The sequence below is a fragment of the Notamacropus eugenii genome, chromosome 1, assembly GCF_028372415.1.
Source record: "Notamacropus eugenii isolate mMacEug1 chromosome 1, mMacEug1.pri_v2, whole genome shotgun sequence".
NCBI classification, from domain to species: domain Eukaryota; kingdom Metazoa; phylum Chordata; class Mammalia; order Diprotodontia; family Macropodidae; genus Notamacropus; species Notamacropus eugenii.
In genome coordinates this window covers 146313092-146326694 of record NC_092872.1, presented here as the reverse complement: position 1 = coordinate 146326694, position 13603 = coordinate 146313092, and the positions used below count along the sequence as shown (strand labels likewise).

The 13603-nt window shown below is 38.3% G+C and overlaps 1 protein-coding gene across 9 annotated transcripts in view; it reads left to right on the top strand.

Annotated features, from left to right (window-relative positions):
• The first annotated feature begins 410 nt into the window (after window positions 1-410).
• Window positions 411-13603, top strand: part of LOC140520878 (mucin-16-like) — a 94008-nt gene continuing 80815 nt past the window's right edge. For 6 of the 9 annotated variants that reach the window (XM_072635327.1, XM_072635300.1, XM_072635319.1 and 3 more), the window contains exon 1: window positions 424-1409. The gene's annotated coding sequence lies outside the window, so the exon portion shown is untranslated. Of the gene's footprint in view, window positions 1410-13603 lie in introns of all 9 variants that reach the window. The other 3 variants (XM_072635347.1, XM_072635363.1, XR_011972702.1) reach the window with 3 other exon arrangements.

The following is a 13603-nucleotide window of genomic DNA, read 5'->3' as shown; positions in this document are numbered from 1 at the left end:
AGCCCCAGGAGCTTAGGAAGCAGGCTGTAGATGCCTCTGCCCGTGGTCAGCCTCAGGCCGCTTGGCGGCTGGGCCAGCACAATAGTACTTGCCAGGCCCCGAAGCGCGCCCCGGCGCCGCCGTTCTCGGGAGTGCGTGTCCGCGTTTTTCCGTGAAACTTTTCACTTTCCTTCTGAAGCTATGATTCTGCCTGCTCTGTGCACCTCCCCAGTCCCGTCCGACTGCTGCGTGGGATACCAGACTGGCTCGGACCAGGCAAGTGCCGCATCAAGCCAGAAGCCTGAAAGCCATTTTTCTGTTTCTTCCTCAAGCGCGCTTTGGGGTCCTTTGATGTGTCCTCGAAATGCACAGTTTTCAGTCACCTCTTCGGGTGCCCGTTCCTTCCGAAAAGGAAGTCCTGGCGTTCTCTACCCTTCAAAGCCATGCCTGCCCGCTGTGCTAGCTTGGAGCAATTCCCGTAGCTCTGCTTCTTGTTTTCAAGTGGAAGTGACGTTTTAGGTCTGTTTTGCAGGTGGTCTGCGAGCGTTGTTATCAATAGAACCAGCAGGGAGTTCTGTTTCATGCGTGAAAATAACCTGAAGTAGACCCAGAAATCGCAGTGCAAACTGCTGCCCTCAATTCAGGCTATTTCTGACCCTGTCAGAGGGCTGGAGCCTGCTGGAGGTGGAAAACGTTCCCGCAGAACACCTAAAATTCACATGCTGCTGCCTGCCACATGAATCACAGATTTCTGTACAAATGGGAGGTGTCCCTTGTACTTAGATGTTTACTTCTTCATGACTATGTGGGTTACAATTTCTTTCAAATGAAGAGCTTTCCACCAGATGTTATATTGAGTCCTGAGTTCAAATAGAAGCAGCGAAACATACGTGTTTTTCCACTAAGTGCAGTCATCAAAATCCAACCTTTTTTTGGATTAAAAATATTCTGAATTAATACCTCTTACTCTCTTGAAGTCCTGACAAGTTAAATCCTTTGCATCTTGTGACTTAACTCATGCCTCTCTTGGACCCTTTGCTTAGATTTTTCAAAATCGCAATTGAAACATAAAGCTGAAGATGATGGAACATGCTAGAAAGTGTATAACTATCCTACAACTCAAGATCCCTTTTTCTTACAAAGTACTTCATTGTAGCATTAGAAATAATATGAAATCGTATTTTTCCTTTCTATTTGAACAGTCAAGAGCCCAGAAAAACAGATTGCTACTTTCGTATTCCATGATGGGGTTGCATGTTTTGCCATGATGTGTTCCAATGGGATGAGGGGAAAGGAAGAGAAGAGAAGAATTGGAGGAGCCCCAAAGGAAGTGAAAATTCAAGGCAAGAACTGATTCAACTTAAAGAACAACGGCCAAGATGTGAGGGGTCAGTCATTCTGGTTCGACATCCTGCTATGACAATGTATAGGTAGGTATTAGAGAAAATTATTTAATCTCTTCAGTTATATTTGGAAAGGGTCATTTTGTAGGAAATAAGTGCTCCAAGTGATCAAAATTTAAAAGAAAAGTAGGAAAATTTTATGAATGAAGAAGTCAAAAATAATAGTTGAAGATTGAATCTTACCAATCCACAGGCAGCTGAAAATTGAGTGTACTTAATCAGACTCACTTGGGATCTCCCTTGTTACTTAAAACCATTCTTGGCACCTAAATATGAAAGATTTGAAATGGGATTTCCTCCTGCATTGCATACATATGCTCTTTTTATTCTACCAGCACTCAGATTGCTGTCTGGATGATTTTCCCTCTTTAATTTCCTTTTTTTTTTTTTTCAATTTCCATTTGAAATTACTGATATCTTCTTCCAGAAATTTAACCTACCCAATTTATAGAGGTGAAATTCAAACACAACATTATTCTCAGAGCTTCATATTTTTCTTCTTTTTTAAGCCTTAAAAATTAAACTCAATAGACACACTTTATCATTGACGCCTGTGACAGAATTAGTTTGAAAGTAGCCATTAATGTTGCTCATAATACTAATAATATCATTTCCTTAATAATAATAATTACACTCCATTCTCTGAATTGCTCAAAATATGAGTCAGTTTTTGCAGTTGTATCATAACTAGGATTGTGTTATCCAGTCACTTTGACATGTTAGTCAAACTGAAAACAATGAGTTATATCTGGGTAGAATACTTGGAAAAAAAACAACAATCTCTCCATGGTAAAATAATGCCTACGTGTCACTCCTACGGAGAACATGTGAACATACATTTCTTCTATGGCCTTTAAAAAAAATATGGGTCTTTAAAAGGGTTGTATAAGACCTCCCAATATAAGTCTTGTGTCCTTTTTCTATACCAGTTCTTAGAATTTCAAATTAAGCGACAAATTAAAACGTAATATCTAGATAATCTAATTGACAATTTATTTTCACCATAATTTCCTCTTATGTTCCACCTTATTTGCAGCTATAAAGTTAAATATTATGATCCTTGGAAAAGAATTCTTTTTTGTTGTCACTGGAGGAAAGTGGATATGAGGAGTGCAACCATATCTTCCCAATTCTAATGACCTTATACCCTCCCAAGAAGTTCCTTTGCTATTGATGGATCTATTGCCTAAACCTGAGGAGAGAAGAGATAAAGACCCTCTCTGGCAAATTAAATAGGTGTCGTTTCATTTTCACAGTCAGGTATCCCAAGGATTTTCTTGATAGAACTCAACTTATTAAAATAATAGACCTAAGAAATTTCCAGATGGTCTTCCAATTGACTAAAACATGAAGGGCCTAATTCATGTTCTTCCCAATCAAGGGTCAGTAAACTACTTACAATTATGGCTGACGTATCAATCGATGATATACATTTTATTATTTGATCGTGGGAACAACCTTGTGACTAGTAATTGTTCTCCCCACATTTGAGAGGAGGAATTATCCCAACGGGAGGAGATGGCTTGACTCTGTTAAGACACCTGAGAGATGTTGGACACAGCGTTTGAACCCAGAATTTTGGCCACTGGGGGTAGTGCAATAGATACAGTGCTAGATTTGGAATCCAGAAGTCCTGAGTTCCAATCCTTCCTCAGACAATGACTTAGCTGTGTGACTCTGGGGAAGTCATTTAACCTCTCAACCTCAGTTTCTTCATCCATCAAATGAGTATAGAAACGTTTACCTCACAGGGCTGAAGATCAGATGATTTCTACAAAGTGCTTTGCAAAGCTTGAAGCACTATTTAAAATGCTAGCTAACACAATTATGGTGACTGCAAATCCAGTGTTAATTTCCTGCCCTTAAGATAGGCTAAGAAGATAGAAGGGACCTTGGAGGCAAGGAACACAATGCTCTTCTGTTTATCAATCACAAAACTGAAGCCCAGAGAAGTAATTTGCCCAAGGTCGCGGGAGTAGAGCCTTGGACCGGATTTAAATCCAGGTCTTACTGACTCTGTGTATCATCTTCTGATGCTTCAGTTCTTAGGGAATAGATTCTGCAAAACAAATTCAAAATTTCTCATTTCTTACCACTTACTCTTATTTTTTTTTTTTATTAAACTAGGACCAAACCAAAGAGAAAACACGTTTTGTTATTATTTCTGTTTAATGATAATATGAATAACATTACAAAACATAGTTTCCCTACATCAGAATCATAATGTTCCCAATATGACTGCCAAGAAATGTGGAAAGTTGATTGCTTTAGAATAGTAAGAGCTAAGAATGTAATATAAAGATGGCGTTCAATCACAGAAGTGGGCTGGCAGTCAGGAGATTCGGGTTCTAGTCTTGGATCCTGGTTTGCCAGCAGTCACTTGAAGGCACAGCATTTGATGTCTTGATTCTTTCATTTCACAGAAACAGCTATGTGACATAGCAAAAAGAGCAGTGGATTTGGAGTTAGGATACTTGGGCAGCTACGTATAAAACTGGGTAAAATTTCAGGCCTGGAGTCAGCAAGGAGAGAGAGTTCCAATTGTCCCTCAGATACTTACTAGCCCTGTGACCCTGGGCAAGTCTCTTAACTCTGCCTCAGTTTCTTCTTCTGTAAAATGAGCGAGAGAAGGATATGGCAAATCTCTCCAGTATCTTTACCGAGAAAACACCCAACAGAGAGCTGGACACGACTGAAAAAGGACTGAACAAAAAGGCTTGCGTTGGAGTGCTTGCATTTACTAGCTATGTGACCACAAGCCTCAGTTTCCTCATTTATAACATGAGGAAAATAATAGTGCCTACATCACAGAGTTGTAATGAAAGTGCTTTACAAATTGTTTAAGTGCCATTAGATCGGTAAAAGCAAGAGAACTCAGAGTTTTCAGGAAAACATCATGGTAACTACAAAGCTCTACCAAAATGTGAAGGATTTCTGTAATTGTCCTTCAAAGGGAGGCAGTGATACCAGCCTTAACTGTTTCCACAGGTTTTTCTGTTACATTAGTGATCCCAGCAGAGCTCCTCAAGGTCACAGACTGGTTTTGAGGGGTAAGAATTATTGGAAGATAGAGTTGTGGCAAGGTTTTTGAGGATTCTCCATCACAGTACAATAACTGCCGTTGTATTTTCTTCAAATGTTTATTTATTTCTTTTTAGGTTTCAATATTGATTTCCACAAAATTTTGAGTTCCAAATTTTCTCCCCATCTCTCCCCTCCCCACACCCCGCAACGCCTTGCATTCTTATTGCCCCTTCCCTCTATATGTTCTGCCTTCTATCACATCACTCTTTTCCCTCATCCCCTTCTTTACTCTTTTTTTGTGGGCCAAATAGATTTCTATACCCCATTACCTCTATTTCTTATTTCTCATTTGTACGCAAAAACAATTCTAAATATTTGTTCCTAATACTTTGAATGCCCATTTCTCCCCATTCCTCCCTCCACACCCATCCCCACTGAGAAGGCAAGCTATACAACATAGGCTATATATGTGTAGTTTTGCAAAACCTTCCAAAATGGTCATGTTGTATCAGATTAACATGTTGCGTAAGACAATTTACTTCATTATATTGACATTTCTTTACAATTTGTTCTCTGTGATTAAAGCTACTGTAATTTGTGTCCCAATTATTTTCTCCTTCTCTTGCTTACAATACATTCCCTTTAAGAAGGAAGTAATTTGGATTCCAATTTCATGAAACCTCAATGATGTTGCTAATGAAAAGTCTATTTTCATGACACTCATTATCAGGAACAGGACTTGTTTTACATTTGTGTAGGGACACAGTACTGAATCTTCTCCTTTGTATTCTCTTCTCTCCAAGGATAAAATTTTTAAATCAATGAAAGTTCTGGGTTAAAGTTGTTGCAAGTTTGCAGACCTTGCACTTTGTGTTTCTTTCCGTATCCCCCTTTTCCCACTTTTAACTTCTACCTTTATGAAAAGAAAACCATCCTTTCCCCCCAAAAACATAGTTTAGCATCATGACTGCCACATCATCAGCCTTTAAAAAATGTTGACTGCTATGGAAAGATACCTCCACTCCAGAAATTGTTCTTTGAAATGGGGGGACACTGTGGGTGTGAAAGGCTACGTATCACGTCAAACTTTCTTTAACACGTTGGAGGGCCTCATAACACATGCTCCTGCTGGGCCCTCCAGATGATATCTGATCAGGGTGTTGTCCCTAGGCAACCAAGGTCTCACCATGAGGGTTCAACAGGAACAGGCACTGAAAACCAGTCTGCCTTCTTCTTCCACTCCTTTTCCACCCTTCCTGCCAATGTTCCCTTCCTCTTTGCCAAATTTGCTATTTCTGCATTTGTAGCATCTCTCACTTCGGATCCATTCCCATCGACTCACAAAACTATCTCCTTCGATTAAGCTCTTTTTACCTCTCGCCTAGATTATTGCAACAGCTCTCTAATTTCTCCCCACATCACGTCTTTCCTACTTCTGTCTATCCTACACCACGGCTCATAAAGTAATTTTCCTTAAGTGTAGAACTGACCATGTCAATACCTATAGCCAACCAATTCAAGTGGCTTATTATTGCCTTTACAACAAAATAGAAAGTCTATAGCTGTTTTCCTGTTTGGCTTTGGAAACCCCACAGCACCTAGCACCCATCTGTCTTTCCAGCCCTCCTGTATATTACTTTTCCTCCGACATTCTGTAATCCAGCCAAAGTGGTCTTCTCTCTGCTCTACACTCGCAAAACTTCATCTCCAATCACTGTGCCTTTGCACTGACCAATCCCCTGGAAGGCACTCCTTCCTCATCTCTACCTCATAGAGTCTATCTCTTCTTGGATGGAGCTCACATATCATCTTCAACACAAAACCTTTCTTCATCCTCCAACAGCTAGTGCCTCCCTTTCACAGCAACTTGTTTTTCCTTCTTCTCTACTTTTATGTAAGTATTTTTTATTGTCATGCCCTCCCACTCTGCCCTCACAGAACAATTTTTTAAAACTCTCCTAGTAAATATGCCTAGTCCAACAAAAGATACTTCCAAATTGCCCACATGCAAATATGCAGATCTCCTTATAAATTTCAAGTCCATCCCTCCTTGGCATGATTAAATCGTCTAGGTTCAAGGTGTGTCATTACGTTTCTCAGAGTTCTAAAACATTTCAAAAGTGTTTTTCTCTGTACAGTTGTGCGTGTGGAAATGGTCGCCTGGTTCTGTTCATTTTATGGGTTCCAATGGGCCCTCCCAGTTTCCTCTGAAATGGCCCGTTTCATCTGCCACAATTCTTTTAGCTATTCACAAATAGATGTACACGCCCTTAGTTTCCAGTTTTTAACTACCATGACAAAAACATGTAATCATATATGCGGTTGTTGACTTAATATCTAGGCTGTATTCTTATCGTCTTTCTCATTAGAATGGAAGTTTACTGGGAGTAGAAATGTTTCATCCTTTGTACTTGTATTCCACTGCCTAACCTAGTACCTGGTTTATAGTAGCTGCTTAATAAATACTTGATTGATTGCTCATTGGATGGTAATTCTCCAATCCTGGTCTGACAGGAGGGGAACTCAGAATCCTGAAAGTAGCCAGGCTAGCCTTGGTAAGAATGAGGGATGATTCTTCAGTGACCAGATGAAAGGAAGTTAGAGAGGTAAATGGAAGTAAAGGAATTAATGGATTGAGCAAGAGTATGCCTAAAAAATGTAAATAGATCATGCCAAAAGTCACCCTAGGACAATATCATCTTAATACCTTGAGGGGCCCTTGGAGGTCATTTCATCTGTAATCGAATCAAGGACACAAACCATAACTCAAGCACTTGCCATATATATTGCAGTGGAAATTTCATTTGGATTATTGGACTAAGTGACTCCATGTGGAGGTCCCTTCAGACTTTAAAATTCAGATTCATTAATTTTGTAGATGACTCTGAATTGCCCGATGCTGTAATCTGAAGAATAGAATTCGAAATATGTTTCACAAAATTTCTAAAACCTCAATTGTCAACAAAATTGCCATTAATGAGAATGTAAAAGTTTAGTGTCTCATAGTGTACTCCTTTACTCTAGTTAAAAATAGTCCAATACACATACGTTCATTGGAAAGAAGAAATGATTTTCAGTCACAATGACACAAACAAAATGAAAGTATCACATAGACTATATCATGTTACCGTGAAAAAATTAACATAATTCTATGCCAAAATTAAATTGCTTCAAATTACAAAGAATGAATTTATAAGTCCATGTTCACTAGAGAATGAAGTGTATTTATTTGCCTCCAAACACAGTAACTCCATATAGACACATGTAAACCATTTCCATTAAAGCACAGAAAAAAGAAAAACATTTAGATGATGAAAGCAATTCTTCTCAGAGGCCTGGAGAAGAAAAATAAGCAACAGAAATAGGCAGAAATTACAAAAGAATAAAAGCCAAAATATGAAATGACCAAATTTGTGACATTCTACCTCATGGCAATGACTGTGATAAAGGAAGCAAGTTTTGGTTTCTACGTTTCTCCTAGTGAGAGATTTTGTGATATCAGAAGGGAAACTGCCACAATAGGAAAGAGCAATTCTTAGGGTGCTTCTTCTTTCTATATCCAAGGAATGGGGCAAGGCGAAGATAAATTTTTACACCTCTTTACGTTTTATGAAATAGCAGGACACACTTCCAATGTACTTACCTCCAATGTTTTCTTAATACATGCTTGAATCTGCTCCTAAGGCTACTATAGGTATGACCCAAATAGTTTCACTGTCAACTTAATATAAGGGCATGATTAGTGGGATATGAAGTATGAAGGCCACTAATTTAGGAAAAACTCCTAAAAGTATGAACTGTTTCTCAATGAAGACTTCAAAATTCATTTGAAAAGTGTTCTAAATCATCATATTGTCCGTGAAGAGAGTAAAGGGAACCAATGCTGCTAACGTAATATCTGACTTTTGTTGAATGTATATGTTTAGATTCCTTCAAATATATCTACCATATTGGCCACTGGAGAAATTTCCAATGGGATATTTTCAAATATCTCCCAGATAACTCCAAACTCGATTATGAGGTCATCGCAGCAGCTACGAAACGTGGAGGTTTACCCTTTGCATGTATTACTTCAAATTTTGAATTTCGCTGATTGGCCCAAATGTGTTTATTTGCATTACTAAGGTCCTCAATTGAAGAAATCTTACATACTGAGAAAACACCAGGAAACTTGTAGAAGGTTAAAGTTCATGTTGTCCCTGAAGATTGTAAGGAAACCAGTGCTGGTGAAGTAGTGTCTTTCTTGCGTTGAATATAGGCCTTGAGATACCTTCAGATATATCTCCCCTATTGATGAATGGAGAAATTTCGGATGGGATATTGGAAATATGTCGCAGATAACAACCAACTCTATACTGAGGACAGGCCTGCAGATACGAAACGTGGAGATTTACCCTTTCCATATATAGATCTAAGTTTTCCATTTAGCTTTCTTCCCAAAATGGGTTTATTTGCATTCCTCTGGCCTTCATTTGAAGAAGTCTTCTAGGTAGACAAAACCGCAGTAAATTTGTAGAAGTTTCAAGCTCATGTTGTCCCTGAAGAGAGTAAAGCGAATCAATGCTGTGAAGGTTATATCTTCCTTGTGTTCAATGTGTGTCTTGAGATACCTTTCTATATATCTACCATAAAGGTGAAATGAGCAATCGGGAATGTGTTCCTTGCAAATACCCCCTAAGAAAGTGCAAACCTTGTATTGTGCTGATTGCTGCATCGAAGTCATCTGGAGTTTTACCTTTGACCTATATTCCTTCAAAGATGTATGTGAAGGTACCTTGTGTAAATGTGTTGATTTTGATTCTTAAGGCCTCTAATGGAGAATTGTAATATTGTGAGGTAACCCCGAGGAAATTTGTAGAAGGTGGAATCTCATATTGTCCATGAAGAGAGTAAAGAACCAAGGCTGCTAGTTGAATATCTTCCTTGTGTTGAATGTATGTCTTGAGATACCTTCAAATATATCCCCCATATTGGCCACTGGAGAAATTTCCAATGGGATATTTTCAAATATCTCCCAGATAACTGCAAACTCCATTATGAGGTCATCGCAGCAGCTACGAAACGTGGAGGTTTCCCCTTTACATATATTACTTCAGATATTCAATTTCGATGATTGGCCAAAATGTGTTTATTTGCATTACTAAGGTCCTCAGTTGAAGGAATCTTACATACTGAGAAAACACCAGGAAACTTGTAGAAGGTTAAAGTTCATGTTGTCCCTGAAGAGAGTCAGGAAACCAGTGCTGGTAAATTAGTGTCTTTCTTGCGTTGAATGTAGGCCTTGAGATACCTTCAGATATATCTCCCCTATTGATGAATGGAGAAATTTCGGATGGGATATTGGAAATATGTCGCAGATAACAACCAACTCTATACTGAGGACAGGCCTGCAGATACGAAACGTGGAGATTTGCCCTTTACATATATAGATCTAAGTTTTCCATTTAGCTCTCTTCCCAAAATGGGTTTATTTGCATTCCTGTGGCCTTCATTTGAAGAAGTCTTTTATCTAGGAAAAACCGCAGTAAATTTGTAGAAGTTTCAAGCTCATGTTGTCCCTGAAGAGAGTAAAGCGAATCAATGCTGTGAAGGTTATATCTTCCTTGTGTTCAATGTATGTCTTGAGATACCTTCCTATATATCTACCATAAAGGCGAAATGAGCAATCGGGAATGTGTTCCTTGTAAATACCCCCTAAGAAAGTGCAAACCTTGTATTGTGCTGATATGCTGCATAGAAGTCATCTGGAGTTTTACCTTTGACCTATGTTCCTTCAAAGATGTATGTGAAGGTACCTTGTGTAAATGTGTTGATTTCGATTCTTAAGGCCTCTAATGGAGAACTGTAATATTGTGAGGTAACCCCGAGGAAATTTGTAGAAGGTGGAATCTCATATTGTCCATGAAGAGAGTAAAGAACCAAGGCTGCTAATTGAATATCTTCCTTGTGATCAATGTATGTGTTGAGATACCTTCAAATATATCCCCCATATTGGCCAATGGAGATATTTCGAATGGGATATTTGCAATTATCTCCCCTATAATTACAAACTCTCTATTGAGGTCACTGTTGCAGATGTGAAATTTGGAGGTTACCCTTTACAGAAAGTACTCCAAAGGTTTCTCTTTCACTTATTGGCCTCATGTGTTTATTTGGATTCCTATGGCCTTTGTTTCAAGAAATCTTCTATCTAGAGAAAAACCCAGGAAACTGGAGAAGGTTAAAACTCATGTTGTCCCTGAAGAGAGTAAAGCGAATCAATAGTGTTAAGGTTATATCTTTCTTGTGTTCAGTGGATGTGTTTAGATACCTTCATATGTATCTACCATAATGGCAAAATGAGCGTTTGGGAATGCATTCATTGCAAATAACCCCTAAGATATTGCCAACCTTGTATTGTGCTCATTGTTGCAGATAAGTCATCTGGAGTTTTACCTTCTACCTATATTACTTCAAAGTTGTATGTGAAGGTACCTTGTGTAAATATGTTTCTTTTGATCCTTGAGGCCTCTAATGGACAAATGTAATATTGTGAGATAACCACCAGGAAATTTGTGGAAGGTGGAATCACATGTTGTCCATGAAGAGAGTAAAGAACCAAGGCTGCTAATTGAAAATCTTCCTTGTGTTGAATGTATGTCTTTAGATACCTTCAAGTATATCTAGCATATTGGCCAATGGAGAAATTTCCAATGGGATATTTTCAAATATCTCCCAGATAACTACTGACTCTATTATGAGGTCATTGCATCAGCTAAGAAACGTCTAGGTTTACCCTTTGTGTATATTACTTCAAACTTTCAACTTCCCTTATTTACCACAATGTGTTTTTTTGGATTACTAAGGTCCTCAAATGAAGGAATCCTACATACTGGCAAAACACCAGGAAACTTGTAGAAGGTTAAAGCTCATGTTGTCCCTGAAGAGAGTAAGGAAACCAGCGCTGCTAAAGTAGTGCCTTTCTTGTGTTCATTGTAGGCCTTGAGGTACCTTCAGATATGTCTACCCTATTGACGAATGGAGAAATTTCGAATGGGATATTGGAAATAGGTCGCAGATAACTACAAACTCTATGCTGAGGACACTGCTGCGGGTACAAAACGTGGAGATTTACCCTTTACATATATAGATCTAAATTTTCTATTTAGCTGTCTTCCCAAAATGTGTTTATTTGCATTCCTATGGCCTTCATTTGAAGAAGTCTTTTATCTAGGAAAAACCGCAGGAAATTTGTAGAAGTTTCAAGCTCATGTTGTCCCTGAAGAGAGTAAAGCGAATCAATGCTGTGAAGGTTATATCTTCCTTGTGTTCAATGTATGTCTTGAGATACCTTCCTATATATCTACCATATTGGCCAATGGAGATATTTCGAATGGGATATTTGCAATTATCTCCCCTATAATTACAAACTCTCTATTGAGGTCACTGCTGCAGATGTGAAATGTGGAGGTTACCCTTTACAGAAAGTACTCCAAAGGTTTCTCTTTCACTTATTGGCCAAATGTGTTTATTTGGATTCCTATGGCCTTTGTTTCAAGAAATCTTCTATCTAGAGAAAAACCCAGGAAATTGGAGAAGGTTAAAGCTCATGTTGTCCCTGAAGAGAGTAAAGCGAATCAATAGTGTTAAGGTTATATCTTCCTTGTGTTCAATGGATGTGTTGAGATACCTTCATATGTATCTACCATAATGGCGAAATGAGCGTTTGGGAATGTGTTCATTGAAAATACCCCTAAGAAATTGCCAACCTTGTATTGTGCTCATTGCTGCAGATAAGTCATCTGGAGTTTTACCTTTTTCCTCTATTTCTTCAAAGTTGTATGTGAAGGTACCTTGTGTAAATGTGTTTCTTTCGATTCTTGGGTCCTCTAATGGAGACATGTAACATTGTGAGATAACCACCAGGAAATTTGTGGAAGGTAGAATCACATATTGTCCATGAAGAGAGTAATGAACCCATGCTGCTAATTGAACATCTTCTTTGTGTTGAATGTATGTCTTTAGATACCGTCAAGTATATCTACCATATTGGCCAATGGAGAAATTTCCAATGGGTTATTTTCAAATATCTCCCAGATAACTAGTGACTCTATTATGAGGTCATTGCATCAGCTGCGAAACGTGGAGGTTTACCCTGTGCATGTATTACGTCAAATTTTCAACTTCCCTTATTTGCCACAATGTGTTTTTTTGGACTACTAAGGTCCTCAAATGAAGGACTCTTACAGAGTGAGAAAACACCAGGAAACTTGTAGAAGGTTCAAGCTCATGTTGTCCCTGAAGAGAGTAACGAAACCAGTGCTGCTCAAGTAGTGCCTTTCTTGTGTTGATTGTAGGTCTTGAGATACCTTCAGATATTTCTACCCTATTGACGAATGGAGAAATTTCGAATGGGATATTGGAAATGTCCCAGATAACTACAAACTCTATACTCAGGACATTGCTGCAGGTATGAAAAGTGGAGCTTTACCCTTTACATATATAGATCTAAGTTTTCCATTTAGATGTCTTCCCAAAATGTGTTTATTTGCTTTCCTGTGGCCTTCATTTGAAGAAGTCTTATATCTAGAAAAAACCCCAGGAAATTTGTAGAAGTTTCAAGCTCATGTTGTCCCTGAAGAGAGTAAAGGGAAACAATGCTGTTAAGGTTATATCTTCCTTGTGTTTAATGTATGTGTTGACACAAACCAAAACTCAAGCACTTGCTGTATATATTGCAGGGGTAATTTCATTTGGATTATGGGACTAAGTGACTCCATGTGGAGGTCCCTTCACAATTTAAAATTCAGATTCATTAATTTTGCAGATGACTGAATTGCTCAATGCTGTGTAATCTTAAGAATAGAATTCAAAATATATTTCACAAATTTTTTAAAAGCTCAATTGTCAGCAAAATTGCCATTAATAAGAACGTAAAAGTTTAGTGTCTCATGGTCTTCTCCTTTAATTTAGTTAAAAACAGTCCAACAAAGATACGTTCATTGGAAAGAAGAAACGTTTTTGAGTCATAATGATACAAACAAAATGAAAGTATCACATTGAGTAAATCATGTGACCATGAAAAAATTCACATAATCCTCTGCCAAAATTAAATTGCTTCAAAGTACAAAGAATGAATTTATAAGTCCATGTTCACTGGAGAATGAAGTGTATGTATTTGCCTCCGAACACAGTAACTCCATGTTGAAGTATGTAAA